The sequence below is a fragment of the Podarcis liolepis genome, assembly GCF_965112155.1.
Source record: "Podarcis liolepis genome assembly, chromosome: 3".
In the NCBI taxonomy this organism is placed as follows: domain Eukaryota; kingdom Metazoa; phylum Chordata; class Lepidosauria; order Squamata; family Lacertidae; genus Podarcis; species Podarcis liolepis.
The window spans coordinates 116,429,609-116,450,648 of record NC_139557.1 but is presented as its reverse complement, the minus strand read 5'-3'; the positions used below and the strand labels follow the sequence as shown (position 1 = coordinate 116,450,648).

The window sequence follows — 21,040 nt, the reverse complement described above, 5'->3', positions numbered from 1 at the left end:
GTGAAGGGAAGTTCTGTCTCTGCACATGACTGTGGCATTATGGGAAGTCTTGCTTCTAAGCTTTTCTCTGCTTCTGTACATACTGTACAACCCGTTCTAAATACCAGGACATTCCCTCATTTCTCTAGGATGTTCAGTTCATCTTAAGTTCATGAAAACATTATACTCTGACTGACCTGTTCTTAATGCATAGTTGACCACATCTACGGAACACGATTATTATATTCTTTCATGTTATGATCAATCATTGGTAATTGTTTTAGTCATGCTATATCAATCATTAGTTATAATTTAATTAGGAGGTTTCATGCCTGTCTAGTTCTGTGCTCCCTTTCCCAGCCTTTAATCTATTGGTGATTAATGCCTATATGTAACCCTTGCTGTGTACTTGTGTTAACCAATCAGCAACAAGTTGCTTTGTGTTTGTATCAACCAATCAGCAACGCGCGCACATGTGGCAATGTTGTAATATTCAATAATAGAGTCTTCTCAGGGCTTGCTCCAGGGATGCCTCCCAGATGACACTTGCTACTCGTCTTTCGTGATTTCAACGCAACAGAGGAGGAGGAGGAGAATTTATTATTTATACATAGAATCATAGAATCATAGAATCATAGAATCATAGAATCATAGAGTTGGAAGAGACCACAAGGGCCATCGAGTCCAACCCCCTGCCAAGCAGGAAACACCATCAGAGCACTCCTGACATATGGTTGTCAAGCCTCTGCTTAAAGACCTCCAAAGAAGGAGACTCCACCACACTCCTTGGCAGCAAATTCCACTGTCGAACAGCTCTTACTGTCAGGAAGTTCTTCCTAATGTTTAGGTGGAATCTTCTTTCTTGTAGTTTGGATCCATTGCTCCGTGTCCGCTTCTCTGGAGCAGCAGAAAACAACCTTTCTCCCTCCTCTATGTGACATCCTTTTATATATTTGAACATGGCTATCATATCACCCCTTAACCTCCTCTTCTCCAGGCTAAACATGCCCAGCTCCCTTAGCCGTTCCTCATAAGGCATCGTTTCCAGGCCTTTGGCCATTTTGGTTGCCCTCCTCTGGACACGTTCCAGTTTGTCAGTGTCCTTCTTGAATTGTGGTGCCCAGAACTGGACACAGTACTCCAGGTGAGGTCTGACCAGAGCAGAATACAGTGGCACTATTACTTCCCTTGATCTAGATGCTATACTCCTATTGATGAGGCCCAGAATTGCATTGGCTTTTTTAGCTGCCGCGTCACACTGTTGGCTCATGTCAAGTTTGTGGTCAACCAAGACTCCTAGATCCTTTTCACATGTACTGCTCTCAAGCCAGGTGTCACCCATCTTGTATTTGTGCCTCTCATTTTTTTTTGCCCAAGTGCAATATTTTACATTTCTCCCTGTTAAAATTCATCTTGTTTGTTTTGGCCCAGTTTTCTAATCTGTCAAGGTCGTTTTGAAGTGTGATCCTGTCCTCTGGGGTGTTAGCCACCCCTCCCAGTTTGGTGTCATCTGCAAATTTGATCAGGATGCCCTTGAGTCCATCATCCAAGTCGTTGATAAAGATGTTGAATAAGACCGGGCCCAAAAAAGAACCCTGTGGCACCCCACTAGTCACTCTTCTCCAGGATGAAGAGGAACCATTGATGAGCACCCTTTGGGATCGGTCAGTCAGCCAGTTACAAATCCACTGAGTGGTAGCATAGTCAAGACCGCATTTTACCAGTTTCTTTACAAGAATATCATGGGGCACCTTGTCAAATGCCTTACTGAAATCAAGGTAGGCTATATCCACTGAGTTCCCTTCATCTACCAGGCTTGTAATTCTGTTAAAAAACGAGATCAGGTTAGTCTGACATGACTTATTTTTCAGAAATCCATGCTGACTATTGGTGATCACAGCATTCCTTTCTAGGTGCTCACAGACTGTTTTCTTAATGATCTGCTCCAGAATCTTCCCTGGTATTGATGTCAAACTGACTGGGCGGTAATTATTTGGGTCCTCTCTTTTCCCCTTTTTGAAAATAGGGACAACATTTGCCCTCCTCCAGTCTGCCGGGACTTCGCCTGTTCTCCAGGAATTCTCAAAGATGACTGCCAGTGGTTCTGAGATCACATCTGCCAGTTCTTTTAATACTCTTGGATGCAGTTCATCTGGCCCTGGAGACTTGAATACATCTAAACTAGCCAAGTATTCTTGTACTATCTCCTTAGTTATTCTGGGCTGTGTTTCCTTTGCTGAATCATTTGCTCCAAATTCTTCAGGTCGGGCATTGTTTTCTTTATCGGAGAAGACTGAGGCAAAGAAGGCATTGAGGAGTTCAGCCCTTTCTGTGTCCCCTGTTTGCATTTCACCATCTTCTCCTCTGAGTGACCCCACTGTTTCTTTGTTCTTCCTTTTGCTACGAACATACCCATAAAAGCCTTTTTTGTTGCTTTTAACCTCTCTAGCAAGCCTGAGTTCATTCTGTGCTTTAGCTTTTCTGACTTTGTGTCTACACGTGCTGGCTATTTGTTTGAATTCCTCTTTGGTGGTTTCCCCCCTTTTCCATTTTTTGTACACATCCTTTTTTAATCTTAACTCAGTTAAAAGTTCTTTACATAGCCACCGTGGCTTCTTTAGGCACCTTCCATGTTTCCGTCTCATTGGTATTGCCTGACGTTGTGCTTTTACTATCTCCCTCTTAACAAACTCCCAGCCATCATGAACTCCCTTTCCTTTTAGTATTACTGTCCATTAATGTAATGTAGTATTACTTTCCTTTTAGTATTACTGTATTATCCCTTTCCTTTTAGTATTATACCCCTCTCTTCTGGCTGGCTGGTTTACTCATTCATTCTGGGCGACTTCCAAAACAAATTAAAACATAATAAAGCATCAAAAGCTTCCCAATACAGGACTGTGTTCGGTAGACTTATTGCTTTTTTGTTCGGCGCCCAGCCACGCTTCCCCTGGGAGCCTCTGTAGATCGTAAAGCAATTAGGAGAATTACACAGCGTCTGTGTCGAAAGGGCAGTAAATAAGTCCAGACGTTTCTTCTGTCCTAATATCTCTTTATTGGAAACAAAAGTAGTATATTTACAAACTCCAACTTCCATCTGATTCAAGCTGCATCTTCTCTGCATCCTTCTGCTTGCAGCTACGCAACAAACTGCTTTCGATCTTCACTCAGCTCACAGCATTCCAAGCTGCTTTCGTCACGTCTTGGTGTACTTCCCTTGTACGCGCCTCCTCTCAGGCTTGAGGCACAGAAGGTTAACCCTTCACTACACCCAACACCCCCTCTTGTCTCATGCCTGAGGGGAGAATCGACCCTTGGTCGTCCCAAACCCAGACCTTTGCAAAACTCCCCATGTCTTTCGAAGGAGAGTGGCTTCGTGAACCCATCAGCTAGGTTCTTGGCAGAGGGACAGTACTTCAGCGCAACTAATCCCTCCTGAACACTCTGGCACACATTCCGAAATAGTCTAGGTGTTTAGTTCTAGCCTTGAACTGACCTGACTCTGCCAGACGCAGGCATGGTTGATTGTCCTCGAAAACACGTATCGGTTGACAATCCACTCCGCAAAGTTCCTGCACTAAGCAAGCATAGAACTCTACTTCTCTGCACACCTCTGAAAGAGCACTGAACTCAGCCTCAGTGGATGAGAGCGCTATAAGACTTTGCTTCTTGGACCTCCATCCAACTACTGAGTTCCCAAACTTCACCACTAGCCAGACACAGACTTGCGAGCCTCAAGATTAGCCCAATCTGAGTCCACAAAACAAGTCAGTTTGACTTCTCCTTGTGCCAGCAATCTAAGACAAAAATCTTTGGTTTCCTGCAAATACCTCAGAACTCTCTTGATGCGATTCCAGGCTTGCACACTAGGGTTTGAAGCTTCCCTGCTGAGCAGATTGACAGTAAACGCTATATCAGGTCTGCTCCACTGGGACAAGTACAACAAACTCCCTAGGGCTGACTGAAACACTTCAGTATTTTCGAACTCAGCGCGTTCTACTTGCTGGCTGTCCTTCCAGGACAGCCAACAGACTACCTTCAGATCTCTTCTAAAAGTCAGATAGTTGTTCATTTCCTTGACAACTGATGGGAGGGCATTCCATAGGTCAGGCACCACTACCGAGAAGGCCCTCAGCCTGGTTCTTATGACCAGAAAAAAAGAATCTCGCATGTTCATTCACCCTAGTTTGGGGGCTTCCAGGTGTTTGTGGACTCCAGCTTCCATCAACTCCAACCAGTATTGCCAAAAGTCAAGAATGATGGGAGCTGCCATCCAAAATACCTGCGTTGCACCAGGCTGAGCAAGACTGTCTTGAGTAAGTGTCATGATTGCAAAGCCTTAGCAATAGATGAAGCCCACATCTAATTCTTCAGCAATAACCTGGAAAAGACCCTGATGTTGGGAAAGATGGAGGGCACAAGGAGAAGGGGACGACAGAGGACGAGATGGTTAGACAGTGTTCTCGAAGCTACCAGCATGAGTTTGACCAAACTGCGGGAGGCAGTGCAAGACAGGAGTGCCTGGCGTGCTCTGTTCCATGGTGTCACGAAGAGTCAGACACGACTAAACGACTAAACAACAACATGTGAAAGATAATGGAAGCCATTAAAGAAATTCAGAATGAGTTGATTTTTATCGACAGTGCCAAGAGCAAAAGCATTAAGAATCTAGAAACATCATGTTTTCTTGTTGTTAACAAGCCCTTTGCTCTTTTAAAGTTCACATACCGTCTTAAATGTGAAGAACAGAGGTTATAAATACCGGTACAGGTCAGGATTTTATCAATTTTTAATAAGGAAACAACCAATTACTCTGATTAAAAATTTGATTAAATTGGGAGCGCCTAGCCTGTGGTGGACTGTCACCAGTTGGCTGCATAATACTACACTTAAACAATAGTTAAAACACAAAAAATTAGAAGATTTCTATACAATCTCTGAAAGTACAAGGAAGTATACGACTTTTATTTGCAGGAGATGTGCTCTCTGTTGAAACTTTGCTAGCGTAAGAACTATGCCACGCAAAAACATAAAAACCAACATTCTCTTCAGTATTTAGACCAGGCCGTGGAGATATTCCTGCAGGGTGGGTGGTGTATATTAAGCAAGATCACAAACAGGAAAATGCTGGTATATTTTAACAATATTTTTTTCCCCCACGATGAAATGAAGAGCAAAATGAGAGCTTCCCCTCTCCTCAAATTTCCCATTCTTCGGAACCACAACCACCCTCTTAGAAGCCTATCCTATTGCTCTATTGCAACAGAAGATGAACTCAGTGGGATGGGGAGGGAAGAGTCCATTGTACCTGACCTCTTTCTTTCTCCACACACACACACACACACACACACACACACACACACACAGAGAGAGAGAGAGAGAGAGAGAGAAACATACAGACATAGACACACAAAACCCACACCCGTTGCTAAAAAACAAAGCAAAATTTATGTCTGAGGCTGCCTAGTAACTGTAGCCTTGTATCTTTATCACATGGATGTAGGTGGCACTGTGGGCTTGCCGATCAGAAGGCTGGCAGTTTGAATCCCCACAACAGGGTGAATTCCCGTTGCTCTGTCCCAGCTCCTGCCAACCTAGTCTTTTGAAAGCATGTCAGTGCAAGTAGATAAATAGGTACCACTGCGGTGGGAAGGTAAATGGCATTTCCGTACAATCTGGCTTCTGTCACAGTGTCCCATCTTGCCAGAAGTGGTCTTCTCATGCTGACCACATGACCTGGAAACCTGTCTGTGGACAAACGCCGGCTTCCTCAGCCTGAAAGCGAGATCAGCGCCGCAACCCCATAGTCGCCTTTGACCTGACTTAACCCTCCAGGGGTCCCTTACCTTTTACCTTTACCTGTATCTTTATGTGAATGAAAGCAACATTATGCCTGAGGTTTTCAGTAGCTGGAACCTTGCGTGAAAAGGTGACCTAATCATTTCTTACAAGTATTGTCTTACTTGGACTAGTATCAACTCTCCAGGATTTCAAACGGGAGTCTCATCTGACCCCTACCTGCAGACACAGAGGGCGAACTTAGGACCTTTCCCTCATACAAACATTGTACTCTACCACTGAAGTGCAGCCTGCCTTAAAACCCATTTCAGCTTTACAGCCATTCCCCACTATTCTACCCCAAAATGGTACACAGGGGCAGGCATGTTTTCTTCCCTGCAATTCCTGAAGGAATGGTGGCAGGTCATAATATTATGCTCCCATTTGTCCACCTCATCAAGTGCTTCCCTTTCGAGCTGCTCTTACTGAGTAACCTGGCAGGTGAACTCTGCTTTCGTCCCCTGCTTGCCCAACTGTTTGGTTGTGGTCCTGTGAGGGAGGGTGGCTAGTGCCCACTCAGACCGTGTGGACAGGTGTGCCTCACCTGGGGGCCCCAGAGCACCAGCCCTGGCAGCCTCCTTCCAAAACTCTTTAGGCCAAATGGGTTTTATTCCAAATGGGTAAAAATCTAGTAAATCGGCTTCCTCCCAAAATGTCTTCAACTGATCAGGAACAACATGCTTGAATACACAAATACACACATGCAAATACATATATATGCAGACATTGAAAAGAACACCTTATCTCTGAGACCTTATCCTGAATGTCATGGTCTATTAGTAGTGGCTTCCTCATGGGATGTTTACAGATTGCCATCTATGGGCAGGGCCTTAAATCAAGTCCTGAAGCACATAATTCAACTTGGCCACAAGGTGTTGGACTGTTGTTGTTGTTTAGTCATTTAGTCATGTCTGACTCTTCATGACCCCATGGACCAGAGCACACCAGGCACTCCTGTCTTCCATTGCCCCCCGCAGTTTGGTCAAACTCATGTTTGTAGCTTCAAGAACACTGTCCAACCATCTTATCCTCTGTCGTCCCCTTCTCTTTGTGCCCTCAGTCTTTCCCAACATCAGGGTCTTTTCCAGGGAGTCTTCTCTTCTCATGAGGTGGCCAAAGTATTGGAGCATCAGCTTCAGGATCTGTCCTTCCAGGGAGCACTCAGGGCTGATTTCCTTCAGAATAAATAGGTTTGATCTTCTTGCAGTCCATGGGACTCTCAAGAGTCTCCTCCAGCACCATAATTCAAAAGCATCAATAATTCGGTGATCAGCCTTCTTTATGGTCCAGCTCTCACTTCCATACATCACTACTGGGAAAACCACAGCTTTAACTATACGGACCTTTGTCGGCAAGGTGATGTCTCTGCTTTTTAAGATCCTGTCTAGGTTTGTCATTGCTTTTCTCCCAAGAAGCAGGCATCTTTTAATTTCGTGACTGCTGTCTGTCACCATTTGCAATGATCTTTGCCAGGAGGTGATGGGACCCCATAGTCGCCTTTGACCTGACTTAACCCTCCAGGGGTCCCTTACCTTTTACCTTTACCTGTATCTTTATGTGAATGAAAGCAACTTTATCATTTCTTACAAGTATTGTCTTACTTGGACTAGTATCAACTCTCCAGATTTTCAAACGGGAGTCTCATCTGACCCCTACCTGCAGACACAGAGGGTGAACTTAGGACCTTTCCCTCATACAAACATTGTACTCTACCACTGAAGTGCAGCCTGCCTTAAAACCCATTTCAGATTTACAGCCATTCCCCACTATTCTACCCCAAGATGGTACACAGGGACAGGCATGTTTTCTTCCCTGCAATTCCTGAAGGAATGGTGGCAGGTCATAATATACCGGTACGCTCCCATTTGTCCATCTCATCAAGTGTTTCTCTTTTGAGCTGCTCTTACTGAGTGAGTAACCAGGCAGGTGAACTCTGCTTTTGTCCCCAGCTTTAACTTATACAGATCTTTGTCGGCAAGGTGATGTCTCTGCTTTTTAAGATGCTGTCTAGGTTTGTCATTGCTTTTCTCCCAAGAGGCAGGCATTTTTAATTTCATGACTGCTGTCACCATCTGCAGTGATCATGGAACTGAAGAAAGTAAAATTTCTCACTGCCTCCATTTCTTATCCTTCTCTTTGCCAGGAGGTGATGGGACCCGTGGCCATGATCTGAGTTTTATGGATGTTGAGCTTCAGACCATATTTTGCGCTCTACTCTTTCACCCTCATTAAAAGGTTCTTTAATTCCTCCTCACTTTCTGCCATCTTCTTGGACTGCAAGAAGATCAAACCTATCCATTCAGAAGGAAATCAGCCCTGAGTACTCACTGGAAGGACAGATCCTCAAGCTGGAGGGACAGATCCTGAAGCTGAGGCTCCAATACTTTGGCCACCTCATGAGAAGAGAAGACTCCCTGGAAAAGACCCAGAAAGATTGAGGGCACAAGGAGAAGGGGACGACAGAGGATGAGATGGTTAGACAGTGTTATCAAAGCTACCAACATGAGTTGGTAGGCAGTGGAAAACAGGAGTGCTTGACGTGCTCTGGTCCATGGGGTCACGAAGAGTCGGACACGACTAAATGACTAAACAACAACAAAAAGGAAACATTTCAAAACTTCCCTATACAGAGCTGACTTCAGATGGCTCGGGGCCAGCCAGCCAGAACTATGCAATAATTGCACTGAACATTTCCTCAGTCAGCACTATGCAGGGGAGATAATCCATGCAAAAATCTGTCTGATGTCTTCAAGCACAAAGTGCACAGAGCCTTCCTTAAGGGTTCTTCCACATGCCCAAAAAAATGAGTGCCAAGTAACTGCACATATTGCAAAATTAGCAGAAACTCTGCAGAGAGATTTTTGACAGAGAAGGCAGGACCTCTAGTGGCTGTCTGCTGTGTGTTTTTCTGAATGTTTAGTCAGAATCTCCTCTCTTGTAACTTGTCACATGTCTGCTGCTATTCAGAATGGAGCGTTGGGGGCAAAATCCAGCTTTCTGAGAAATTCAGCCTTTTCCACCCATGAAGATATAGTTGAGAGCATGTGGGCAACACCCACTGAAAGTTGCTATGCCCAGGGACTTCCGGGTCAAGCGCCATCGACTAATGGCGGATTCCCTCCGAGCTCCGGAGGGAATCAGCTCCGTAGAGGACGGGTCTTGCCGCGGCGACGATGCGGGGACCCTCAAAAACCACAGGCGCTGAAGCCTGTGGACCTGGTGACTCGGCGGGCACCATTTGTGCCCCCCGACCTGCAAAGGAGCCTTTTTAAAGGCTGCGGAGCGGGGGCCGGGGAGTGGTGTGGTGCTGTGAGTAGACCGCTACTTCTACGGAGTGAAGCCGCAAGCCATAGCCGGAGAGCGCTGACTTCTTCCTTTGATTAATTGGACTCTAAAAGCAACACCCCGTGAGTAATACGGAAATCGGAATTAAAAAATTTTCCCTTTTGAATTTGGCACGATCGGGTGAGACGCTAAAAAGGAAGTCCGTCTCCCCTTCAAGTAGATACATTAAAGCAAGAACCGGATAACTAAGGTTGAGAGGCTTTTTTCCATGGGATAAAAATCAGTAATTTCACGATTTGGCATTATAAGTACTTGTGCTGGAGGATAAGAGTGGATGTTAAGTGCTGAAGTGCAACCCCCCCAGGAGCCGGGAGCGATCTGCGAGAAAGCCTGTTGAGGAGATACAAAGAGTTTGACAGCTGTCAAACGAGCTGTCAAAGTTCGAAAAATTTGGAAAAATTGGTTTCTGTGATTTCTGCTGGTTATTTTTGATACATTTGGACTTTAAACCGTTGAAAATAAAGAAGAAACAGAAACAAATTAACTTGACTATTGGAATTAAGGCTGGAAGGAACACTAAGTAACTAGAATCCCTCTAGAGGGAGTTCTGAGACATTACAATGGCTGCAGATCGAAAAATAAAGGCTGAGCTGGATAGAATGTTCTTTCTCTTGGGAAAATTACAAGGTCAGAGTGAAGCTATGGCTATAAATGTTACAGCTTTGAATTTTAAAGTAAACAATCTTGCTGATTGTGTCAAGGACTCGATACAAGAAACCTATGCAGCTGGAAAAGAAGAGAAATGTGTTGACTTAAAGGAGGGGGAAGGAGGAGCTGAAATGCCGCAGAGGAAAAAGGAGAGCCGGAGGCCTTTCGAAGATGGATTTTAAGATGAAAATTTGGTTTGAATTGGAGAAGGAAGATTGGAGAGATCTCCCTATGGGGAGATCTGAAGACCTATGGATTACAAATTTGAATAAGATGAAAGTTGGAGCTTGTGGGACATTTGGGACATTTGGACTTAAAAGCAACAAGAAACAAGATTTGGGCTCCACTTTCAAATATGGAGGTCTGGTTGGAAGAAAATCAGATCTTTTTGAGACAGAGCCTTGTAGGTGTTTTGATTAGTCCGTGACGTGCTAATTGATTTATTATCCGCAATTAGCTCTTTATGGCAGCTTCGGCAGGTCCGGCACACTTCCTCTGCGCGATCTGCTCCTTCTTCTCCGTCACGCCCAGCAGAGTAAAACACAGCAGCAAACTGTCACTTAGTTTCCCACAAACACACAGAGCACAGTAATGTCCATTTACAGCTCTTTTATTTCATCATTTCTCCAGGACTTCTCGCAGCCATTATGAACTGCCTCTCTCTCTCTCAACGACCGGAGAGGAACAGAACGGAAAGCTCCTCCCAGCTTCCAAATCTGACGTCAGAATGCTGAGGCATCATGGGAACAACTTAACCTCTTAAGTTCCAACTCCCATACCCCCTCTGCCACACATTCTGACAATACCTGTAGAATATCCACGTAACTATCAGGTTCACACTGTGCGAAACTTACCAACGCACCTGTGGCTTGGTATCTTTCCGGTGGAACACCCTTCGTTGTGCGACTGGATCGCCTGGGCACAAACTCAGATGTTACCTCTGACTCACTGCCACCAGGAACTGTGTCCTCAGCATCACAGGATTCCCCCTCTGACTTAAAGCGTTTTCGAATCCTCTCCATTACACTCACAAGAGAACTGGGCTCACTCTTGGCCTCCCTTTTAACAACTTGTGGAGATGCCCCACCCTGCTCCAGACCTTGGTCAGTGACCTGATCGTCATCAGCAGACTCAGCCTCTTCTTCCTCCCCCTCAGAATCTTCCTGTTCTGAATCAGAGAGACACTCTGAGAGAACATCACGCTTGACAGCAGCCTTTGACCTTTCATCCTGCTCATAGAACTCAGCGTGTTTGCTGATCAGCAGTTTACTCTGATCACCTGATGGGAACGCAAACCTCCATGCATGCGCTGCTGGCTCATACCCACAGAAGATCATTTTCCGGAACTTGGATCCATCTGGCCCCTGCAAAACTTTAGGCACTGGCACAGATGCTTCCGACCCAAACTTGCGCAGAAAATGAATCTGGGGTTTCCTGCCATGCAACAAGCTAAACGGTGTGTCACCTACCACTGAATTGTAGGTCCGATTCCAGGTGAAGCTCACATACCTGATTGCCTCCAGCCAAAACTTTGGTGGCAACCCAGAATCCTTCAGCAACATCTTTGCAGTCTGGACCAGAGCCTGACATCGGAGCTCTGCCTCCCCCCTCTGATTGGGTGAAGTCACTGTGTGACGTATCCCTTTCTTGCGAAAGAACTTCTGCAAAGCAGAACCTGTAAACTGGGCTCCTCTGTCACTTGTGACAGCTTGCACTTTGGTGGCAAACCTTTGTTCCACCCCCTCAATCCACCCTTTGATCAGCTGTGCTGCATCATCCTTGGATTTGAGACCGTGGGTCCAGGAATTCTGCGTAAAATTATCCTGCATCGTAAGCAGAAACCTTGACCCTCCCAGACTTGGTTCCTTTACAGGAGCCAACAGATCTATGTGAACTAGCTCAAAAGGTTTTTCGGTTACCCTATCCACCTGTGGGTAACTGCACCCTTTTACCTTTGCATGTCTGCATGCTTCACAATCCATCGCACATCCACATTCTACAATGTGGCAACCGTTAGCGACCTCGGGTAGCGTCTGTAGTTCCTCTACAGAGCAGAGCCATGAGCTGTCCTAGCATGCCAAGCGTGTATACATGCATCATGATTGGGAATTGTAGCACGCAGTGCTTGTGCTTTCTCAACCTTCCCCTCACCCTCCAGAGACGTTTCAAGAATGAAAAGATCATTCTGCCCCTTTTTAACCTTGGCAAGCATCCTCCCTCCTTTGGAGATTGTGCAGACGTCATCCTCAAAAGAAACCTTAAAGCCCTTTTTTAACAAATAAGGCACAGATAAAAGACAGTGGTGCATCCCAGGAACGGTACAACACTCCAACGTTTCCTGTAAAATAGACATAAAGAGATTTGTAACGTTAGTCACATATTTTTTCTGTCCATTTGCAAACAGTACAGTTTTCCCGGCCGGAATTGCCTTGCAATTCCACCCCTCGACAGCAGGGGTCTCTGGAATCAAGTTGCGATTAGCTGCAGAGTCAATAACGAAACGAAACTCTGAGCCTTTCTCACAGCTGTTTTCAAACAACGCCAGACTAGCCGTGATCTGATAAGTCTCTTCCTGGCACCTGGCACGTCCACCAGCCTCAGTCCCACGCCTGGTTGTTTTTCCAGACTGGTTGCCATGGAAACCCGACTGATTCCCATGGGAGTTGACCTTGACAACATCCTGTCTTGCCTCTCTGCTCCGGTGGGGGCAATTTCGACGCACGTGGTCAGCTGACTTGCAAATGTAGCAACGACGAACTTCAGTGGAAAAACACTGCCTGGGGCTCCTCCCAGCTGGCCTGGCCCTCCTTCTTCCGGAAAAGCACTCCTTGCCAGATCCGCCCCCTCTGAAATCCACTCCAGCAGGCACAGTGGAAAACTTTTCAAACTTGCCTTTGGAACATTCCGCCCCCCCGACTTGCTCACTAGCACTCCTTGAGGCTAAATCATCAGGAACAGGGGCTCCAGCCATCTCTAGGCTTTCAGCTTTCATCTGCCCTTGGCCTCCTGCTGAGCCTTCACACAGACGTTTCAGCACTCGCCAAGCCTCACACGCAGATTCAACGCCTCCCAGGTGATGTTGCAAATTAGCATGCACACCTGCCCGCAACATGCAGATCTCAGCTCTCTCAGCTTTCTCTCTCTGCATCTTCTCCTCCAGAGAAACAGATTGCAGCTTTCCTGCATCTCTGTCCACCAGCCCTGCACTTTCAGCAGCAGCCGCTTCGCTTGTGGACGGCTCTTTCTTGCTCACGTCCCACAAGCCAGTTGCCCAGAACCAGGCTCTCGCCCTTCTGACCCAGATTTCCCACGACTGGGTGGTGAGTTCTTCAAGCTGTTCAAACGGAGCTTGAAACACCTCCTGGCCATCTGCCATGGTCTCCCGTTCTCCCCAGGGGCCCCAAGCTGTACTCACAGATCACCAGCTCTTCCGGCTCCTGCTGCGTGGAGAAACGATTTCCGCTGTTCTCAGCACTTCTGCATTCAGCACAGGCAAACCTTTGCGTCTTTCAGCTAGCTGCTTGCCTCAAATACAGACCTCCGCTTTCGCCAACTCCACTGCCATCCGAACGCAACTTCAAAGCATTCCGGCAGCCTCTAGTGACAGTTTTACAAGCGGTAATTTAGGGTCCATAACCTGTAGGTGTTTTGATTAGTCCGTGACGTGCTAATTGATTTATTATCCGCAATTAGCTCTTTATGGCAGCTTCGGCAGGTCCGGCACACTTCCTCTGCGCGATCTGCTCCTTCTTCTCCGTCACGCCCAGCAGAGTAAAACACAGCAGCAAACTGTCACTTAGTTTCCCACAAACACACAGAGCACAGTAATGTCCATTTACAGCTCTTTTATTTCATCATTTCTCCAGGACTTCTCGCAGCCATTATGAACTGCCTCTCTCTCTCTCAACGACCGGAGAGGAACAGAACGGAAAGCTCCTCCCAGCTTCCAAATCTGACGTCAGAATGCTGAGGCATCATGGGAACAACTTAACCTCTTAAGTTCCAACTCCCATAAGCCTCTCCGAAACCCAATGGTCAATATAAAAGACTACCAACAAAACCGGCAGAGAGGGACTGAGAGAGATTTAAGGGCCTCGGATGTAAGATCTCCAGGCTGAGAGCTGATGACTGAGAGATACTTTGGGGATCGAAACCAAGAAGGGGGGGGTGAGAGTTTTGGAATCCAAAGGGTGTATAACTATATGTTTTTTTTCTTTTGGTATTTTGTTTTGTAATTATTATAAAAATTGGGAAATTTGTGAAAGGGAATTTGGGTCGACCTTAGAAAAGGGTGTAAATGATGAGTATTGGGGTCTAAAGTGAGGTTCATAAGTTAAAATTGGGCATCTGAGATGAATTAAGTATGACATTAATAAGGTGAAAGTGGGGAAGAAGAACTTGCTGAGCTAATTATGTGAATTGGGATACAAGAAGGGGGGATGTGGGGAAGTCAGTGAAAGATGTTAACAAAATAAGGATTTGAAATTATATTTGTTATTTGTGTTGTGTGGTGTTATGTATGTCTATGTTTTCATGTTTGTCTTAAAATTTGTGAAAATTTAATAAAAATGTTATAAAAAAAAAGAAAGTTGCTATGCCCAGGAACAAGGCTTCAGTGCCACGTCTAATTTACTCTTCAAACAAAAGCCAGGCAAACTATGCAATAATTGCGTTGGATGTTTGCCCATAGTAGGCATGATTTATATAGGGAAGAGAACCTAGACTATCTTGATGCAGAAATCCATCAAAAAACAAAGTGAACAAAGCCTTTCTTATGGGTATTTCCACGTTCTGAAAACAATGAGTCACTGCATGTATTGCAAAATTAGCACAAACTCTGCAGAGAGATTTTTGACAGAGAAAGCAGGTCCTCTAGTTGCTATGTGTGCTATGTGTGCCCATATTCTCTAAAGGGTTAGATGGAGGGGCTTGGCAGTAACTTTTGCTGTTGTTCTGCCCGATGTGCAGCTATGTAAAGTTTGCAAAAGATCGTTGGACAGTGTTCTCAAAGCTACCAACATGAGTTGGTAGGCAGTGGAAGACAGGAGTGCCTGGCATGCTCTGGTCCATGGGGTCACAAAGAGTCGGACACGACTAAATCATTAAACAACAACAAAAAGGAAACATTTCAAAGCTTCCCTATACAGAGCTGACTTCAGATGGCTCGGGGGTCTCCTAACTGTTTCTGCCCCTACTCAGCCCTGGCTTGTGGCCCCCAAAAAGTCATTCAGAAGGGAATGTGGCCCCACCTCTGCTTTACATGACTGTACCTCAAACTCCTCCTCCTCTTTCCCTCTAGGGGCTGCTGTTGTTTGACGACCTATAAATAAGGAGCACCTTCTGTCCCTCCTCTGTGCGATCTCAGAATTTCCAGCAAATCGAAGCAGACATGAAGTTCTCCTACTTGATCTCTGTTTTTTTCCTCTTTTCTTCCCTTTTCCTGCTAAGGGATTCAGGTATTGTACAGAGTATGCTTAGATTGTGGCAGGCACTGAAATAGCCAGCAATGCTGCGGTAATGGGGAAGGGGTTTTCTTAACAATGGCAAAGTTCCCAGAAACAGTGTTGTTTGCTCTGTCTTGCATGCACAAAAAATATTATAAATATTAGGGTGAGGGTGGGGTTTTTTGGGGGGGTAGTGGAGGGTTAAAAGAGAAAGTTTTATTATTTTGTTTTAAAAAATGATTTGGTTTTATTTCTTAACGTTTCCGTCATGTTGTAGCTTGTGGAAAAGAGCATGGTTTCAAATGAAATCTTAAATTCAAACAAAGGAAATTTAAATTATTTCAGATGCTAAAAGCTCATAATCTTGGACAGATGCCATAAACCTTTTTCAGAGAGATTGAACCAACCATTTCTTTCTATTTTTTAAAAGTAAAAGAACCAGATATCTTCTTTTTGAGAGTGAGTATTATACAGATCGACATTTATACAGTCATGTTTTGGAAGTCGAACGGAATCTGTTTGGGAAGTCCGTTTGACTTCCAAAACATTCGGAAACCAAAGCGCAGCTTCTGGTTGGCTGCAGAAAGCAGAGAACGGACTTAGAACGCTGTAGCTGGCACGGAGCCCTAACTCAAAGCGAACCAATGTTTTTCTTTCTTGCCTTAAGCTTACGCTTCTAAACCATCTTCCCCATCTTACCCACCACAATCGAAGGAGGAATGTGACCAAGCCGAAGGGAAGTGCATGCTGGAGAGGTGTATGACTGCCTGGAAAAGGGTCGGGAAATGCCTGCCAGACAAAGTCTGCTGCAAACTTCCGTAAGAGATCCCATCAATTCCCATCAAACCCAGCCAGCATGGTCAGTGGTCAGGGGGGTGTGGAATTGTGGTCTTGCAACTGCAGAGTCCTTGGCTGGTGAATGATGGCCTAAAGCAGCCACATCCAACGTCCAACAGGTTGCCACATATCAAAAACTGGCAGTGATCTACCACACTCTCCCATTCTCATTCTTCAACTTAAACATATTATATTTAGCTGGGGAAACCCAGCCAGGTGGGCAGGGTATAAATAATAAATTATGATTATGATAAAAAAAATAATAACAAATTATTGCACCCCACACCAGCCCCTTCCCAGGGCTGTTGGTGCTCATGGGAAGCCAAGACACCCCAAAATGTCCCATTCCACCTTTACCATGGTCAGTGGCTAGGCTGGAGCTGGAAAGGTGGGAAATGTTCAGCAACCCCGCAGAACTAGGAGGGAGAGCGACTTACTTTTCAGTAAATGTAGCTCAAATATTGCCCAGTTAACCACATGGCTGAGTTAGGATTTTGAACCTGCTTCTCATGCCTAGCCTGCGAGAGGGAAGTCGGGCATCATGTTGCCCATTCATGTCGCACGACATTGAGAACAGTAAATACATTTATGTCATTGTCCTTGCTCCCTCTGTTTTCAGTTACAAGGAGCTGAGAATATGTTTTGCTTCTCTACCTTCAGGTAACGGAGTCGCACGAGAATTGGCTGCTTTGAGGTTTTCTACAATCAAGCAGTATATGAATTTTATGCAATAAATAAATTCAAAGACCCCTCCTAGATCTGTCCGAATTTCTTTAGTTCCCATATAAACTGTTCTTAGTTGTTTACTTCTACCATACCTCCTCATTTTATTATTGTTATTATTTGAGATTTTGCATGATACCTTCAAAATTTTTGAGACTACAGCTGCCGTCTGCTGAGGGTCAGGCAAATGTGTCCAAATTTATTCAGTTCCCATATAAACTGCTCTTAGTTTTTTACTTCTAAGATATCTCACATTCTCACTTGGAATTCCCTGGACATGGCCAGAATACAGCAGCCGGAAGCAGTGTCTAGCTGAAAATCGCTGGAATATCCAGGAAAATCAAGGCACATGGCAACCCATGTCAGAAGTCTTAAAAATAGCTCAAAAACATCATTTTTTATTATTATTATTATTATTATTATTATTATTAGAGATTTTTCATGATACCTTCAAAATGTTTAAGACTACAGCTGCCATCTGCTGGGGGTCAGGCAAATGTGTCCAAATTTATTCAGTTCCCATATAAACTGCTCTTAGTTTTTTACTTCTAAGATATCTGTAGCATCTATAGGGTTGCCCTACACTTGGAATTTCCTGGACATGGCCAGAATACGGCAGCTGATTGGCTGAAAATCACTGGAATATCCAGGAAAATCAAGGCACATTGCAACCCATGTTAGAAGTCTTAAAAACAGTTTAAAAACTGTTTATTATTATTATTATTATTATTAGAGATTTTTCATGGTACCTTCAAAATGTTTGAGACTACAACTGCCATCTGCTGAGGGTCAGGCAAATCCGACCGAATTTCTTCAGTTCCCATATAAACTGCTCTTAGTTTTTTACTTCTAATATACCTCACATTCTCTGTAGCAACTATAGGGTTGCCCTACACTTGGAATTCCCTGGACATGGCCAGAATACAGCAGCTGAATATCCATCTCTGGAATATCCAGAGGCACATGGCAAATTTTCCAGAGGCACTCTGGAAAATCAAGGCGCATGGCAAACCATGTCAGAAGTCTTAAAAACAGTTCAAAACTTTGTTTATTATTATTATTATTATTATTTGAGATTTTTCATGGTACCTTCAAAATGTTTGAGACCACAGCTGCCATCTGCTGAGGGTCAGGCAAATAACTGTCTATATCAGTTCCACATTTCTCCCGTCTTCAGTCTGGTCCTCTGCATTTTCGCATCAGTTTGACTTCTTTAACCCCCACCACCCAACCATAGATGTGCTCAGAAAGATCTCCCCCACAGACTACCTTCTTCAAAACAGGCAGACAAGACTTCAACAGTATTGATGCTAAAATGCATGGTTTTTAATGGACAGAAGAGAAAGACATTTCAACAAAAAAAATCAGCTACGCTAATGGCTCAAATGCGTAATGCGTCAGGAGGAAGGGGCCGGCAGAACAAAACCAGCTGGGTCAACAGACACTTAGTCCTTGGATGTAACCCTTTAATCTCGGGGTCGTGGGTTTGAGCCCCATGTTGGGTGAGAGATTCCTACATTGCAAAGGGTTGGACTAGATGACTCTTGACTCCATAAATCTGTGATTCTCTTATTCTGTAACCTTGAAACTCACTTTAAGTGGTCAAAACCATGATGCTACAGTACCTGCAGCAAAAAGAAAAACAATTTGAGATCCAGCAGTTTTGAAAGAACAGAGGTTACAAATACCAGTACAGCTCAGGATTGTATGAATTCTTAATGAGCAAACAACCAATTACTCTGATTAAAAGGTTAATTAAATTGGGAGAGCCTAGTGTGTGGCCCTGTGGGTTATGATGAGCAACAGATAGGACTGTTACATGTAAACTGTTGGCTGCATAATACTACACTTAAACAAAACAGTTAAAACACGAAAAAGTAAGGGATTTCTAGGCTCTTACTGAAAGTACTTTTATTTGCAAGAGATGTGCTCTCTGTTGAAACTTTGCTAGGGTAAGAACTATGCCATGCAAAAACATGAAAAAACACTGTTCTGTGCAATGTTTACACCAGGCCACCGAGAAATTCCTGCAGGGTGGGAGATGTATATTAAGCAAGATCATAAAGAAAAAATTGCTGATATATTTTCACAAGATTCCCCACCACCACCAAGATGAAATGAAGAGCAAAATGAGAGCTTCCCCTCTCCCCGAATTTCCCATTCACCGGAACCACAACAACCACCCTCTTAGAAGCCAGACCCAAACATGAGCCCTCTATTGCAACAGAATTAAAACTCAGGTGAATGGAAAGGGAAGAGTCCTTTGTACCTGACCTCTTTCTTTCTCCACACACCCACAGAGAGAGACAGAGAGACAGACAGACAGACAGACACAGACACAGACACACAGAACCTGCACCCTTTGCTAAAACACCACGGCTAAAACATCAAGGCCTGAGCAACACTGTAACTCTCTTGTTCCAGCCTGGTGAAGCCCTGAACAACACTCCTCTTAAAGAGTGGGAACAGTTTGTTGCCGCCCCCCACACACGTGCTCAGATTTCAGTGCTGCTGTTCCCAGCAGAGAATACGCAAAAGCCACATGACCTTCTCCCACAATACTCCTCCTTCGTCATTCCCTCTCTTCTCCATTTCTGGAAACACTGAGGCTCTGGAAGCTCTGAGATTCAGCCATGAAGATCACCTTCCTTCTGACTTTGGTTATCTTCTTTCTATTGCTAGGTAAGATGTTTGGGGACCACCCGTTTTCAGCCTACAGGTGGGAGAGGAAGAAACATCAACCCTGCGGGATGGGGGGGAATTCTTTGCTGTTTTAGTTGCATAGTCTGAGAAATATATTCATAGAGTTGGAAAGGAGCAACCCAGCAATGCTGAAGCCACAACTAAAGAATCTGATAGATGGCCACCCAACCTTGGTTTAGAAACCTTCCCTGAAGGGGAGTCCACCACATTTTGAGGGAGTCTGTTCCACTGCAGAACAGCTCTTACCATCAGAAAGTTCTTCCTAATGCTCAGCCAGAATTTCCTTTCTTGTAACTTGAAGCCGTTGGTTGGAGTCCTACCACCCAGGGCAGGAGAAAGCAAGCTTGCTCCATTTCCCATGGGACAGCCCTTTAGAGATTTGGACAGCATATTGCTTCTCAGACCTATCTTCTCCAGGCTAAACATACCCAACTCCCTCAACCCTTCCTCATAAGGCCTGGTTTCCAGGCTGAACTAGATGGACTAGATGAGTCTTGGGGCTCCCCTTTCACCTCTACCGCTCTATGATTCCATGACAATATGGGAAGAGTGTTTCAGCTTGGGAAGGCCTGCCCTTAATCACAATGTTCCTCTTGTTTTTTTAAACACCCCCAGGTCTTAACCAGGCCAGGAGGAAAAAATGTGCAGATGGAGTATGCAGAAAGCGGAAGGAGTGTTACAGGGAGGAAAAGTTGTGGGGACGATGCCCTCATGATCCATCCCAGATCTACTGCTGCTTTGGGTAAGCTGGCTCCCTCCCTCTTCACCAGCAGCAAGCCTATCATATTGCGGGGGGCGAATGAATCCTAACCTCTCATATTTCAGAATATCTTCACCCTGTATACCTGTTCCCTTAGGTAGGCATCGTTTATCCACCCAGAAGATTCGGACGTTTCTGAATCCTGAAGCAATTTTCCTGTGACATGGGCTCTTTCTTCATCGCCACTCCCAGAAGCCTTGTCAGCTAGTCAACCTTCCCAAAAGGGAACAACACCTTGTTGTCTAACAAAAATCTTGCATTTTCCTCTTCTAATAAAAGCAATACAGTTGGGTATATGAACCAGTGGTGTGTGCTGATTTCCATAAAGGGAGAAGGAAGTCTCCTATCTCTGAAAAACAAACAGTTGCTACCTTTTGTAAAAATGACTGCTTCGCCTACCTTACCCTAGTCCTCACGGACTGCGGAACATAAATAACTTTTTGGCCGCATGAACGGGGGGGGGGGGGGATATGTACAGGCTGTTCTAGCAAAGACGCTTCTCTTCTGTGCCAAGGACAGCTCAGACTTGCAGCCTGTAGAAAGGAAGCAAATTTGCACATACCTCATGAAGTGGCTTATTTTGCATCTCCTCAGTTGCAAGGGGGAGAAGGGGGATTCTGTTCTCATTTAGGGGTGAAACTGCCTAATATGCAGTCATCAGAACAATGTGTGGAACAAAACACAGCCATCCTTTGAAATTCACACTCCTCTGAATTTTGCATTGCAGTTTTCCAGCTGGGAAACACATACCCAAAATGCATGT

The 21,040-nt window shown here is 44.9% G+C and overlaps 2 long non-coding RNA genes across 3 annotated transcripts in view; both read left to right on the top strand.

The window, feature by feature from the left end:
• LOC310702889 overlaps positions 1-16,840 on the top strand; it is a 43,739-nt gene extending 26,899 nt beyond the window's left edge. The window contains exon 2 of the long non-coding RNA XR_014523752.1: positions 16,752-16,840. This is a non-coding gene — a long non-coding RNA (uncharacterized lncRNA). The remainder of the gene's footprint in view (positions 1-16,751) is intronic.
• Positions 16,841-18,727: 1,887 nt separating this feature from the next.
• LOC310702828 lies at positions 18,728-20,577 on the top strand. Of its 2 annotated transcripts, XR_014523647.1 has the most exons (3): positions 19,223-19,496; positions 20,133-20,259; positions 20,375-20,577. It is a non-coding gene; the product is annotated as an uncharacterized lncRNA (long non-coding RNA). The 2 variants fall into 2 exon arrangements; XR_014523646.1 differs by having other exon boundaries at positions 18,728-19,496; positions 20,133-20,577.
• Positions 20,578-21,040: the final 463 nt, after the last annotated feature.